The following is a 13,007-nucleotide window of genomic DNA, read 5'->3' on the forward strand; positions in this document are numbered from 1 at the left end:
GCTTTGTCTATGGAATAATTAAAGTTGAGTACTAAGAAAAGAATATAATGCATACGTACAATAGACCGACATTAGAGGACGCTACCCAGGCTGTGATCATTAGTACTAGAATCACCAAATTTTTGTATAAAAAAAAAAGAGGAGAATATTATCTGTGTTTAAGGGTGTAACCGCATTAGCGCAAAATTTAAGCGTTTGGTAAAACAATCAATTCATTCTCTTAATCGACTTTTTTTTATTAGTATAATTTATTTTTATTTATTTATTTGATTAAACATTTAATTTAGCACACCTCAATTCGATTAAATTATAAATTATAATATACTATGAAACGTGTGACACTTATCGTGTGATTATGCAATTTTCATGCGTGACACTCTTCACATTATTCATAAACACTTATATTCCTAATATTTAATTTAATTTTACAAATCACTATTTTATTACTATATTAAACTAGAATACCGCGTTTTAAATTATATTATTTTATTATTGTATTTTATATTGTATATTATGTGATTTATTTTTATTGTTTATGTATTCTATATTTTGAGTAGTCTAACAAATATGTCTTAATGTTTATACTGTGTCATGTAGGCAACCCGACCGTCGGGCAGTCCGCTTTTAATAAAGATTGTTTCTTTCAACGAAGTAATGTCTCTTTGGGAACTGTGTTAAGATCACTGTCTAGAAATGTTTAATACAATTGTTTTTGAAATTATTAAAAAAAGTAGTATAACTTCCAATGTTGTTAAAGTTTCCCACGAGTTTGTTTTTTCAAACACATACCTATCAGTACTATAATACATTAATATACATTATGATTATTCAGTGATACTTAGATGTTCTTTGCTATTGTTCCATAATGGACCATCTATTAAAATATATATTTTTAACACTAGTACCATTTTATTTTTGATTATTTTGTCGGTGAACTAAGGTTGCGAAATTCCATTGAAAAGTACAAAGTAGTTGTGGCTTTTTTTTACTCAGTGAAACAATTTATTATTATACCTTATTGTCGGTTTGCCAATGAATGAATAATAATATGCATCGTTCATAAAATTATGTTGGCTGTTGAATGAAAAATTAATTTCTATTTTATATCTATGTAGTTAATTGAAACGATTCATCCGAAATATTATTTTCGCCTTTATTATTATTATTATTATTATTATATATTCCATTATTTGTATACCATTTATCGTTTTGACTCGTGAATAAATCAATTTTTTTGGTTGATTCGGCATGCGTTTGCCTGTGTTAAAAATACTCTTCTTATAAACATTTCTATTGGTATTATACACATGTATAACGTACAAGTGAAAAGCGTTTACTTTTTAATTTAATTTGTCTATAAATATATTAGTATGGTTGAACTTCCAATTTACAAGTTACTTGAATATTGTTAACTTACAATTTTTAGCTTGGTAAATTCAAAATACTTGTATTTTAACTATTTTAATATTAGCAAGGTGTAATTAATACAAGTTATTTCTTTATAAACCAAAATAGAAGTTAAAATTATGACATTTGATAACACATCTGAATTTCTTATTCAGCCAATTTAATACATTTTTATTGAGAATATATTTTTACAAATAATTGTAAAAAGTTTTACACATAATATTTTTGCAGGAAATCCGACATTAAAAACGCACATGTGTTAATAGTTTTTCCTAAATTATTTTCTTCAAAAATCCATAACACTTCAATTAAATTAAATTTATACAAATGTATATATTATGTATAAGTTAAAAAAGGTTTAATTAAACAAAACAGTGGAGTTTATTATGTTAAATATTTTTTTTAATGTCCGTTGAATAATAAGTATAATCCCTGCAAATGAAATTACCGTTCAAGATAACGTCAAAGTTAGGCTGCATACACAAGTGGTATTAAAATGTTAAATAGGAGTTTGGGTCTGGTGTCGTAAAATGGTTGTTATAAAATGGATATTAGGGAACATGATTACATACTAAATTATTTATGTATAATACCCATTACTTAACTTCCAGACACCGGTGAGTATTATTAATTTGTATCTAATTCGGATCAGTTGTCCTACATTACATTTATTTGTAGCCTATATTAGTAATACTATAGTAGTATCATGCCTATTATATTGTGTAATGACCAGATTAATTGACTTTGTACTATGTTAATATCTACAGGTCTAGTGACTTCAAACACATTAGAATATACTAATACAAAAATAAAATGCGTCGCTCGATAGGAGGGATCATTAGCCGTTTTGGATAATACGGTTTTATCGTTTTTTTTTTTTAATGCGCTCTAGCTCGGATGACCTAGATTGGCTGTTGTATTAGTACACAATATTATGCCTTTGTCCACAGTAAAGATTGACAGGTGACAAGACTTCACTGCGCAGCAACCGCTCGCGTTAAATCTAGTTTTCTAGTATTGAAATCGAATTATTTTAATGTAACGCGTCGCAACGAAAGACATTATTTTCATAAATATTTTTTAAATATAAAAATCCGTAGCAGTGTTGTTGTAGTGAGCTGTGATAGTACGGTTCCTGGGGAAGTACCGTTGAGTATAAAGTATGCCTAGTGATATTTGGTTTGGATTGCTTAAATTTTAAAAGCATAATTCAACTGGCCCGAAAAATCAAATTACTTGAAAAACGATTCGACCAATATAACAAAAATGCAAATATAATATCTTGTTTTCGGGGTTAAAGGAAAACACGTGTATTTTATAAATAAATTACAAAGTACCCAAAAGTACAACTGAAGCTAGCTAAAGGTGCTTGTAAAAGTCTCAGTTTTTGATTTTCATAATTGTCAGTATTCGCTAATTCGTCTTAAGTAATAATATTGTCGTTATTGTTAATAACTGTTCATGTAAATTATTTGTCTTAAATGCTTACATATTAACAATGTATCGACGGAGAAACTAAATTGTATTCGATTTACCACTTACTTCCAATAAGGTGTACTGTATTCAGCCTTGAGCTTTTGGCGGGAACATAACTTGTATAGTGTGTCTCCGGTGTAGGTAATTCAGCGTTTCCTCCTAATTACCCTAGTTGTGCACAAGTAGTATGAAGAGAGTTTGTTACTAATTGCCTTCTGAAATAATTGTTACACCTATACAGGCTGTTATATTGCACAAACTTTCTTATAATTTATAATATTGTCAATCGAGTGCGTTACATTATTGATGTATTTAAGTAAAAAAAAAAAATAGAAATGAAAGTATCACCTTATGAAACATAGTATTGGTTATTCGCGTCCACGACCAATGCGAACAAATTTGAAATTCAGTTTTCATTTTTTTTTATTATATTAAAAAATCCGCGTACATGTATATATTATAGCGAAGAAATAATATTATATTTTATTTCATGCCGCGTTTGCAAAACAAACCGCTTTTCTATTTTACTGTGCGCATGTTGTTTGTTCGATTCGATTGGACCTAATGTCGAAAAACCAATTAAATTGTCTGTCGGCCATGATCGAGAGAGTTTAAGTCCAAGTGTTCGGTTATCGATTCCGTTAAGGTCACGGTAGATTATTTTTTTTTTTGGAATTCGCGTAAGTGTCAACAGGTGTCCGCTGATCTCGTGCCGGCGAGGTTTTCGGTTTCCCTCCGTACACCTCGTTTAACTTCATACAGATTACCCTCTCCATTTGTGTAAATAAAACAATATTACCCGTTATCAATGTCGACTTATCTGCAAAAACGATTACGGCAAATGCAACCTTATTACAATTTTTTTCTTCTTTAAAAACGTACTCAATATTGAGACCCAGTAATATGTTGACTTGGTCAGTACGGTTTGTGCAGTACACCTGAGTACAATACAGCTGAGCGATCTTCTATGGATGGTCGACCAAACGGAACGTCTCCCGTTGCCATAGTATGAAATTTTAACTTAATGTGACTTTTACTGATATTTTACGCGGATAATTCTACATTCGTCGTGAGAACAGATCTGAAATCAACAAAGTTAAAGACTAAAAAACTCTTTTTTTTTAATACATTTCAGACAACTATTCACTCGTACAGGATACGCTAAAAAAAAAAAAAGGAATTGCGAACCCGGGTTTCGCTGCGGGCTTCCTCTCCTTTGTGTGGTAAGGGGGCGACGGGCGTTAATTACCAGCCGATGCGTAAATGTTTGCTGCCCGGTCGTAATCCGTTTAGTCCGTTTGGACGTTAATATGCGGTTATTATTATTTTAATTGCTCTGTTATGATTGTTTTTGTGTGTGTGTGTAAAGAACAAACGAAATGACCAGGTCGTTAGCGTTGTTGTTTCACGGCCGTTTTGGTAAAACAAAACAAAAAAAACATATATATATATATATATTTTAAATGTATATTTTTTGAAAAAAAAAATTTCTCTCCGGACTAACACAGCGCCCGGGTGAACCGAGTTTCGGGATGATAGCGGCTCAGCCGTCAACGACACCGGCTAAACGGGACGCAGCCAGTCGTCGGTCGACTCAGTAACCGTTCAAACGCAGTGTGGCGCGGTACGCCGTCGTTTCGCGTGCCGGTCGTGTGTGCGCGTTCGTCGTATAACGTTGTGTTTTAAATACAAAAGTAAAAAAAAAATTATTTTTTAAAAAAAAACAACCCTTAATATAATAATTATAATTACGATGTGAGTGTGGTGGCTCCGCCGCGTGCTCGTGTGTTTCGCACTGGGGGGACCCGCGTCCTCCCTCTGACCCTCGTTCGTCCGGGGCATCTACCTATCTACACACACATATATATTTATATATATAATATTGTGTGCGGTCATAACGCCCCAGTGATGAGACGCGTGATGTCAACGCGACGACGGCGACGACGTCTGGTCTGCTACCCTTGACGGTCGACCACGTCCCAAAAGCGTACACGCGCTCGCTAAAAAGGGTTTGAATAAAATCTAAAATAATTTAAATGCGTACAGGCGAGATACGAGTTGAAAGAGTACAGGCGATGGTATTGTCCACGAACGAGTCAATTTACAAGAACTATGACCTGTTGAAAGTGGAAACGTCCGGAATAATTGGTGACGGCCAAAATTTACAATTTTCACACTTAAATTATGAAATATACCGTACAAAGAGTTGGGCGTTATTTGATTGAAAAAAAAAACACACACATTATATTCAAATAGCCGTTTTCAATCGCTAATAATATTTGTTTGGATATAATTGATCAAGCGTTTGGCCACATATTATGAGCCTATAAAATAAAGTTGTAAATTATGGCCGAAATCAACCATAAAATCCTTGGACTTAAAAAAATATTTGTTTGTATTTTATCCATATAATATTATTACCTATACTGTTTCTGATAAATGTTCAGTGGCGTAACGTTAGACGTTCCTTATTACCCCCGAACGCTTAAAATATAGTTTCTCCCTTAAATTCGTTGAAAACTCTGTTGTGATTGAATTATGTTGCGACAATAATATTATTACCTCAGCCCCAAATATGGTTATCCTAGCTAGAGACCTAATCAGGTAGCCTTGAATGGGTAATTCAATTTACCAGAAGATTATTAAAACAAAATATAGAACTTAATTTGATTTGAACTCTTTGTTGAACTGTAAATCTGTAAAATCGTTTACATAATTCTTCATAAATAAAACAAAAATACATTTTATAGTTGTTGTAATATAATATTTCGCAAAAATTTTAACTAGGATTAATTTTCAAAAGTGGTATTATTAAGCAGTATCTGCTAGTTAATTTGTGCATACATGGTCGACATGTTCAAAATTAAGTCTCGAATAAGTATAAAAATAAAAAACATATTTTACCTCGTGTTTGAAGTATAGGTGACCCAACAAGTTTTTTTTCGAATGAGTTAAACTCTGCAGTTCTTAAGCTCTAGTTGCGCCACTGATAGAATTTAAAATGTTTTCTACACTTATATGGATACAAGTTTAAGGGAAAACTCGTGACCTTTTTATCTCCTGTACTCTTAATGTTATATCGAACCTGCGTTATTATTATTGTGTTGTTTGTATTATGGAAAAATTCACCTGTACAAGAGCTGCCGCGCCGGTTATGGGACACTTTGGTGTACTTGAGTTTTTGCCGAACACGTACCTTATTAGCCGTGTCGGAAAATGGTCGGCGAAACAATTATAAAAAATAAAAAAAAAATTCACGTGCGCACAGTATAATATATGCAAAATCAATTAGAAACGAATTAAAACAGCGGAAAAAAATTCGAGGGTGCGCGAAACCGTCAAAGGGAGAATAATTGTTGTGTGTGTGTGTGAGGAATTATCACGCTTTAAATTGTGTAAATTGAGGGATTTAAAGTTGCAGCAAACACATTAAAAAAAAAAACTTTCCCGAAAAAATTGTTCTCAATACAAGTTCTGTTTAAAAATGTAAAAAACACCAATTTTAATTAATTAATAATTACTGACGCCTGGTAAATAATAGGAAGAAGAGCCGAAGGAAGGTTAGGTCTTCTAAAAATAATTTCAAGTGTTTTAGGATAGTCTGAATAAAATATTTGTTACCTAGTCTGCGGTAACTGAGAGGTGTACTAAAACATTGGCACCTGACTACATGTTATGATTGGAATTTCTTTGGACTTGTAAAATCTAAAATATGGCTTCTAAAAATAATTTAGGCAAAACGTTAAAGAGAGAACAAACCATATTCTTTTGTCATTAACAAAAAACAATATTTCAACCTCTATTTAAGCCGTTGAAGTAGTACCGCCATAATATATAAAATAATGATATTAAAAAAATCGAAATTGGGTAAATAATTATTATATGCATTTTATATTGATAATTTTAAATGACTATTAGATTTATAGTTTCTTTTGGGAAATGTGTATTCACTGATCCTTATTGTAGTATCCCACCCATGATTTGCACGAGTGTCTCTATCTTTATTGGGTAAATAAATGTAAATATTTTTGGAAATAAATATAGGAAAAAGTACAAGTAAAATAATTATTTGTTTTATTTTTTATGAATAATAAAGCCGTGCCTTTTTTATTAGCAATATAATATACATATATATTGTACTGTATTCGTTTATTCACTGTGTCAACTTAATCAATTGTTTATTTCCTTAAAAAAGGTTTTCTCGTGAAATGTTGCGTGTACATTTTTGTTTATAATTTAATTCAAAGAACACTTCTTGACGCACTGTTGGAGTTAGAATCGACTGTTTGAACTTTGAATGAGAAATAAAATATAAACATTTACAGAGGCGTATTCAGGAATTTTCAAAAGAGAGTGGTGGGAAAATGTTCTGCATAGTTTGCCCTCTTCTCACTTTGATCGTGCCTTCACCATATTATAGAACCACGTAAATAAAGCTTGAATACATCATATTTGAGGTATAATAATTACACACAATATATTATGACAGTTTATTCTTGCAATAAAATATTAAATTTTCTTGATTTCCGTCCCCATAACGTATTAAGTACGTCTTTGGAAGAAGTTAGAACTTCAGTATATATATGTTCAAATAGCTTGTCTAACAAGTAATTTAGAATTGTCGCTCAGACTAAAGAGATATGGGTTTTTTTTTAAAGATCGTTCAGAGATTTACTTGACTTTTGCGGTTTTATGTCACTAAAACTGTAACTATTTTATGTCAAACAAAAAAAAAATGATGAATTTTTTATATTAAATGGTTTTTATGAGCAAAACCACCGTACACGCGTTCACAACAGTATATTATTAGCACTGTCGCCATTTGCATGTGTACACAAATTTTGATAATAAAAAAACAATTTAACACATTTGCTAACTTCGAACATAAAAAAAAAAGAGTGATTGTAGTTATCCGTGTATTTTATTCAATTCAGATTGTATTGTTTTAGCATTTAAATCCGTTTTTGTGCTTACGGTGTACCTATGTATTTAAATCGTTTTAGAATACAGAATAACATTTTGCCGTGTCCTGTCGCGTAACGGCATGTATAATATTATATTGTGATTTGTACGAAACAAGTTCATAAATATTAATTGCTAATTAATAACGCTATGCCGGATTTCAATGTATTGTACACTGTGTATTGTTGTTTTCCTGTACAAACTTTACGCATAATTGATGCGCTATCTGGAAGCCCTTGGAAGAAACGCGCTCACTAAAAAGTGTATATATTTAAATTTTAAATCATTTCTCTCTGTATTATCGAAACAACGAAATTCTTATGCTATGACCGTCAGACGAGACGTTTGATGCCGTCCGTGGCGCCAGCACAGCGTTTCTGTTGTATATTTAAATACACCGTACAGGATACAATACACTCTGTACCGTGTATAATATCAATAGAATAATATTGTTATTATTATACACAAAATATGTGAAAACCATATTTTGGGCGTAGGGAACGGCAATAAGTGATCACGGTCAATCGATTGATTAACCGATTTTATAATCGAGCATTATGTTTTTAAAATAAAATAATTTAATCTTTAACTGAGCAAGAGCCAATTTTAATTTTAAAAAATAATTAAAATAATTGTACTCTTGGGGTTGGCCATGAAAAGTAGGGTATAAAATGAATGTACCTTCAGAGTTACGGTTTCAAATTAAATAACAAAGAACAACACAAGTTGTTTAAAACACCGACGAACACCTTAATTTATAGATAATAAACATAATCTTGATTTTTAAATTTCAAAAAAATATTATGTCTTAACTATATTTCATTGTTCATACCATTACCACGCAGAACATTTGTAAATACTTATACTATTTTTTAATGTTTTATTGAGCTTAAGTAGAAAATATTGCATTTATTTGTCTAATGTTATGAAAATAATTTATGAACAATTAGGAAAAACTATTAAAACATTTGTGTTATTAATACTTGATTTCCTGCCAAAAACATGATATAAAAATCAATAGAGCACTACAAATGTATGACATAAATACTGGGAAATACTGTTATTTTTTAACGATATATTATTAAAATATATTTTGTCCGTGATGGTTTAGATTGAATTCTTAAAATTATATTCTGCTGTAAAAGTACTATAGTACTACAAAATAACATTAGTGTTTTTTCCAACTGGAGTTAAATATGATTTTCTGTTTAAAAGATAGCACACCGGTACTGTAATATAGAACGTATTCACATATGGCATATTATCTTATACAATACTCCTAATGTATACTAACTTGTTAAGTCCAAATTTTTTGAAATCAATTAAACATTCGATCTTAATCCTAGTGGAGTATTTTCCTTGGGCACAGCCACATTTGAGTAAATACATTTTATATTATTATATGTTCTGTACTCAGAAAATTCACTATAACCATGTCGGCAAACAGTTCTTTAAACAGTTGTAAACAAATAATTTAATATAAATTATCATATTTTATAAAATAATTTGTATAAAAAAAATTACATTTCTTTTTTGCGTCAAGAAAGAGTTTACGTGGAAACAAAACTGATTTTTTTTTTAAATTTTTTAAAATTATTTATAGAATAATATAATGTTAAACCGTCCTAACCCGACCGGATCCAATTGTGTGGCGGTACTTAACGAGCTTTTGTCGCCGTTTGAATATAATATTAGGTACCAGCGCTTAAAAATAAATCCTTTTTACCCGTACGATTGTTAATACAATAATATATCTTAAACATTCAAAACAATTCTAAACATAAAATATTTTACAGTATTAATTATGAAAACGTATTTAATGCGATTGTTGAGTTTTTTTTATTATTTTTTTAAACGACAAAGGGATTTTGTTCGTTTTAACGGATCAACTCTGTTTCTGACAGTCCTACAGTTAAAATATAACGTTAGACACAACTATATATTACTGTACATATTATATTCTATCTTTAAAATTGTGTGAATATATTGTGAAAGAACATAGATTAATTCCCATAAAGACTGATGTGGGGTGTACTATAACGCAACTAAGTGTTTAATTGTAGTTATTTTCTTATAATTTATAACTACGTTGTTTTAATTGTGTTTTTTTACTCGTTTATTTCACATACCACATAAAGAACCTCAAGCATTTAAACTATTGTATAGACATTATAAACTGTAACAATATACCTACTTCTCCTCAGCTTCTTATTCTTAAGCTTTTGTGTTGCGATTCTCATAGCGGTTTCATTAAAATACCAAGTCTTTGCGCACACCATTGCAATATAATTTACAGATGTTGTCTTGTTAACCGTTGAATTATTCTTGGGGCCGTGGGCTGTATGATGTGTCCTTGTACATCCACTTGTTCATTATCGCTGCGGTAAGCTTATCCCAGAGTTCTCAGATTCTAATTAATTTTTTTGAAAATAACGGATTTTCAACGGGTTTTTTTTTTAATGTATATGAATTTTATTTTATTTTGGTCCTGAAAGTAGCAGTAACCCAAAACTCTCTTTTGACAATTCAAAATCCATTTTTATAACTTATACATTCTACATTGTACCTAAATAACAATTTAAAGTCAGTCTAATTATAATTAAAAAATATAATAACTAAATATTATAAACAATAATAACATTCATAATAACGATTATCCAATATCTACATACACTTTTAAGTATTCTACGTATAATGTGTAATTTCGAGGTTGCTTTTTTCCATTACTTATACTTATTAGACTGTGAATAGTGATCTAAAGCTTGTTGTATACAACACGGTGAACCGGGCGTGTAGTTCATTAATCATAACACCGAGGAAACTATACTGCTATTATAATATCAAATAAAAAGAAAATAGTCTATTCTTTCATTATTAAAGTTTATGTATAGGTATAATGATAGGATAGTAGGGCTTGTAAGCTTGATTGACGTGACCGATCAGCGCTGGTTGGGCGCATATTTGTTTGTTCAAATCAAACATGTTTGTCCCTAGGTCGCGTTTCGGTGTGACTTATCTATTGACATAGTGCCAAATGAATCAATGAATTTATAACCGCATTGTTTTTTTTTTGCTTTACATTAACGCTAAATACATTTTTATATAATTTACATTTTGATGATTTTTTTTTTTTTAAAGCCCATTGAAGTATTGTAAACCTAACCAAAAAAGTTGCAGTTGGCAAGTTTGTTATGAGATATTTAATCTGAACAAAAATAAGCTTAAATGCTACGAATGCCATTTACCGTATTCGTGGAGTGACATCTATAAATATATAAATAAATTGTACATTAAACCTCCAAACATAACCCATAGAAGATACTAGAAAATATGTCCCTTAATAATAAAACTAATAATAGTATTGTACTCTTATTCGTTGACTATCTATTATTGTCAGAAAATGTTTTTTAAGGTTTTATAGCGCAAGGAAATTTATAATGTATTAAACAGTCTGAAAAAAGCCAATTTTTCGACTCTACGGCTCTAAAATGTCTGCTATAAATCGTCGAGACGTTTTATTTGCAGGCTCAAATATTTTCCCTTATCCAATAACGCTTTAAGTACCAACAGGTCATTCTGTTTTTCACAACCTTTCACAATCTTTAACGGTCTAACCTTAGTCATATCAGTTGCTATACGGGGGATAAGCCGATAGTTATTCTACATTTTTTTACACTACTAATATAACGCTATAGCTAAACATATTAATTTAAAAAAAAAAAATTCTAACGGCAAATCGTATGTAAATAATTTAGACCGGAAGCGTGATAAATGTGTGGGGTAAAATATTTCATTAACTCGTCAAAAATAATCGAACCTCCCTTCCCCGTTAAGTAGTTTTCTGTTAGACATTCTGACCGTGAGTTATTGCAATTTGAATACTTTATCATAATTATTATTCCAAGAAGTGTGTATATCGCTTTGACGTGTTTATTGTGCACGAAAATTGGTTTGTATGGGCGGTCTAACCCTTTCACACCAAACGTTTATCGGTTTACCGTATCGAAAAGGGTAGAAGCTGAGTGTAATAATTGACATTTCCTTAACACAACTGATGTGCGCTTGATTAACACTACACAAATCTAATAACGAAATCCGGGTATTTGCCTCAATGGATTTCTTCTGCTACTTGGCCTTATACTATAAACTTCATTGCTAACTTCCATAACTTCCATCTACGTCAGACAATGCATCTGTTACTTCTTTTCAGATCATATCATCTAAAACTCCTCAATTATTTAAACTTACCATTTGCTTTCCAATAATAACACGTTCTTAACCTTCATCTCTGACTTCTAACAACTGTTCTATCAATCCTATTTTATATACAATTAAATTTCCTCGATTTTTCCTTGAATCGTTTAAGTTTGATTCCTATCACAATATGGTAAACCCACGTTCTAAATCTACACTGTTCGTGATACCTAGTTTAATTACACTTTGTTCTCTGAAATATTATTGTGTCATCAATGACAAATAGAACTTATGATGGATGCGTGTATTCTAATAGTATTCAAATAAGCTGCTCAATTGGTATTACAACGCCTACAAATCCAAATGTATTCAGATCCGGTAATAATTTAAGGTTGTCCAACCGACAGTCTATGTAGCTACACGGTTACACAAACACAACTTCATTTAGGTATTGTATAGATTGTTTTAGTATTCAAATTATAATTAATATCAACTACATAATAATATAATGTAAATTTTGATGAAACTATTTGAATAATCCTGAATAGTGTTATATTATTAATTTCTCGGAACTTAAAATATTATAATAGACTAAGATTTTTCGCTTTATACAATCAGGATAGTTTTTTATTTAATTTAAAAAACATATTTCGCAATTTAATCGGATTTTCGGGACGAAACAAAAGGAAATTGGATTGTTAGAAAATATTTATAAATGTGTTCGCATTCCGCTGGGATACATAATGGAACGTAATCGTAAACCTTAATAAATCAGCTTGCTCAAAAAAGATTTATTAAAGATGAGAATAGATTTAATCAATCTGTGCAACATCTGCGGTATTATGTAATATCTTACATCCACTCGGTATTAGTTCCCGTTAAACCACATTATTTCCTCTAATTTCAATAGTTAAACACTTTTTTTTTTTTATAATTATATATAAACAAGTATTGGGTTGGGTACCGGA

At 30.7% G+C, this 13,007-nt stretch overlaps 1 protein-coding gene across 4 annotated transcripts in view; it reads left to right on the forward strand.

Moving 5' to 3' along the window:
- Nucleotides 1–4,512: 4,512 nt before the first annotated feature.
- LOC126837780 (eye-specific diacylglycerol kinase-like) overlaps nt 4,513–13,007 on the forward strand; it is an 88,853-nt gene continuing 80,358 nt past the window's right edge. For 2 of the 4 annotated variants that reach the window (XM_050571733.1, XM_050571748.1), the window contains exon 1: nt 4,514–4,892. The gene's annotated coding sequence lies outside the window, so the exon portion shown is untranslated. Of the gene's footprint in view, nt 4,893–13,007 lie in introns of all 4 variants that reach the window. The other 2 variants (XM_050571741.1, XM_050571755.1) reach the window with 2 other exon arrangements.

The sequence above is a fragment of the Adelges cooleyi genome, unplaced genomic scaffold (assembly GCF_023614345.1).
Source record: "Adelges cooleyi isolate 19-005CV unplaced genomic scaffold, UGA_ACOO_1.1 ACOO_flye_CR_arks_rails_tigmint_CR_PRNA_108, whole genome shotgun sequence".
Classification (NCBI taxonomy): domain Eukaryota; kingdom Metazoa; phylum Arthropoda; class Insecta; order Hemiptera; family Adelgidae; genus Adelges; species Adelges cooleyi.